Consider the following 3,294-nt stretch of genomic DNA (forward strand, 5'->3'; position numbering starts at 1 on the left):
GCTCATGCCTGTAATTCCAGCTACTTAGGAGGCTGAGGCACAGAGAGTCGCTTGAACCTGGGAGGCGGAGGTTGCAGTGAGCCAAGATTGCACCACTCCACTCCACCCTGAGGGACAGAGTGAGACTCTGTCTCAAAAAAACAAAAAGAAAAGTGTCTCAGCTCTCAGAGAGAGACCAATTCCCCTTCTATATTTGTTCACTCTGTGCTCCCTGCCGATTAGAGGCTGTCCACTAGCACAGAGGGAAGGATTTCCCCACCTAGTCCACTCAGACTCAAACACTCATCTTCTCCAGAAGCACGTTCACACACACACCCAAAATAATGCCCTATCAGGTTTCTAGGTATCCCTTAATCCATTCAAGTTAACTCCTAAAATTAAATCCACAAAACACGGCACCGATATGCATCTCCTTAAACCATACTTAATTTCCAAATAACGACAGTAATGAGGTATTAGTTCTACCTAACATGATGCAACGAGCATAATGCATCTATCTTGCATAAAATCAAAAACACACTAATTCCTTCCTTAGAATTCAGCTTTCAGAATTTAAACATTTGGAATTTAATCTTTCAGGGCTGTAATTTTCAGGATTTTAGTTATTAGCAATTTAGATATTGGTGATTTTTAGGGATTTTGAGCTTTCAGGATTTCAACATTTGGGACTACGTCTTTTAGGATTATGAGTGATAGTGAATGAAACAGAGATTCCCAGATCTTGGAACTTTAGAGACAATAAAATTTTCCTAAAAAGGTTAAGGGGAGAACACAAAGAGTTTTCCACTCTTTCTTTGCCAAGTAAGCACACTAAACATACACATGTGTATCTGCACACACACACACACACACACACACAGATAACCAGACAATATTCCATAAAAAATCATCTCTCTTCACAGTATTCCATAAAGGGGAAGGACATCTTATCACATAAAAATTAAGAGTATGATTTTTTTAATTCTTTATGTATTTTTAAATTTATCGTAATTATTATACAATTCATTTTTGTCATATGTATCAGAAGTTCACTGTTTTTATTGTTTAATAGTATCCCATTGTTTGGATATCCAACAATTTGTTTATCTGGGCATCAGCAAAAGAGACCATTTAGGTTGTTTTCTATTTTTGATTGTTATAAATGAAATGGTTATTAACATTCATATACAAGTCTTTGTATGGATGCATGCTTTCTTTTTTGTTTTCTTGTTTTTTGGTTTTGGTTTTGGTTTTTTTGGATAATTACCTAGGAGTGGAATAGCTCAATTCTATAGTAGGTGCATTTTATTTTATTTTATTTTATTATTTTACTTTAAGTTCTGGGATGCATGTGCAGAATATGCAGGTTTGTTACATAGGTATACATGTGCCATGGTGGTTTGCTTCACCTATTAATCCATCATTTAGGTTTTAAGCCCTGCATGCATTAGGTATTTGTCTCCCTCCCCTTGCACCCCACCCCCTGACAGGCCCCACTGTGTGATGTTCCCCTCCCTGTGTCGATGTGTTCTCATTGTTCAACTCTTACTTATGAGTGAGAATATGCTGTGTTTGGTTTTCTGTTCCTGTATTAGTTTGTTGAGACTGATGGTTTCCAGCTACATCCATGTTCCTGCAAAGACAGGAACTCATCATTTTTTATAGCTGCATAATATTCCATGGTGTATGTGTGCCACATTTTCCTTATCCAGTCTATCATTGATGGGCATTGGGGTTGGTTCCAAGTCTTTGCTATTGTAAATAGTGCTGCAATAAACATATGTGTGCATGTGCCTTCAAAGCAGAATGATTTATAATCCTTTGGGTATAGACGCAGTAATGGAATTGCTAAATCAAATGGTATTTCTGGTTCTAGATCTTTGAGGAATCCCCACACTGTCTTCCACAATGGCTGAACTAGTTCACACTCCCACCAACAGTGTAAAATTGTCCCTATGTCTCCAGAGCCTTGCCAGCATCTGTTGTTTCCCGACTTTTTAGTGATTGCCATTCTAACTGGTATAAGATGGTATCTCATTGTGGTTTTGATTTGCATTTCTCTAATGACCAGTGATGATGAGCTTTTTTCATATATTTGTTGGCTACATAAATGTCTTCTGAGAAGGGTCTGTTCATATCCTTCAAACACTTTTTGATGGGGTTGTTTGATTTTTCTTGTAAATTTGTTTAAGTTCCTTGTAGATTCTGGACATTAACCCTTTGTCAGATGAATAGATTGCAAAAATTTTCTCCCATTCTGTGGGTTGCCTGTTCACTCTGATGATAGCTTCTTTTGCTGTGCAGAAGCTCTTTAGTTTAATTAGACCCCATTTGTCAATTTTGGCTTTTGTTGCCATTGTTTTTGGTGTTTTAGTCATGAAGTCTTTGCCCATGCCTATGTTTTGAATGGTATTACCTAGGTTTTCTTCTAGGGTTTTTGTGGTTTTAGGTTTAAGTATTTAATCCATCTTGAGTTAATTTTTGTATAAGGTGTAAGGAAGGGATCCAGTCTTAGTTTTCTGCATATGGCTAGCCAGTTTTCCCAGCACCATTTATTAAATAGGGAATCATTTCTCCATTGCTTGTTTTTGTCAAGTTTGTTGAAGATCAGATGATTGTAAACATGTGCTGTTATTTCTGAGGTATCTGTTCTGTTCCATTGGTCTATATGTCTGTTTTTGTTCCCATACCATATTTTTTTGGTTACTGTAGTCTTGTAGTATAGTTTGAAGTCAGGTAGCATGACGCCTCCAGCTTTGCTATTTTTGCTTAGGATTGTCTTGGTTATATAGGCTCCTTTGGTTCCATATGAAATTTAAAGTAGTTTTTCAAATTCTGCAAAGAAAGTCAATGGTAGCTTGATGGGAATAGCAGTGAATCTATAAATTACTTTGAGCGGTATGGCCATTTTCACTATATTGATTTTTCCTTTCCAAGAGCATGAAATTTTTTTCCATTTGTTTGTGTCCTCTCTTATTCCCTTGAGCAGTGGTTTGTCATTCTCCTTGAAGAGGTCCTTCAAATCCCTTGTAATTTGTATTCCTAGGTATTTTATTCTCGTTATAGTGATTGTGAATGGGAGTCCACTCATGATTTGGCTGTCTGTTTGTCTATTATTGGTGTATAGGAATGCTTGTGATTTTTGCACATTGATTTTATATCCTGAGACTTTGCTGAAGTTGCTTATCAGTTTAGGAGTTTTGGGGCTGAGACAAGGAGCTTTGGGGTTGAGACAATAGGTTTTTTTGTTTGTTTGTTTGTTTGTTTGTTTGTTTGTTTTTGAGACAGAGTTTTGCTCTTATTGCCCAGGCTGGA

This window comes from Macaca fascicularis, chromosome 5 (genome assembly GCF_037993035.2).
Source record: "Macaca fascicularis isolate 582-1 chromosome 5, T2T-MFA8v1.1".
Taxonomy (NCBI): Eukaryota; Metazoa; Chordata; class Mammalia; order Primates; family Cercopithecidae; genus Macaca; species Macaca fascicularis.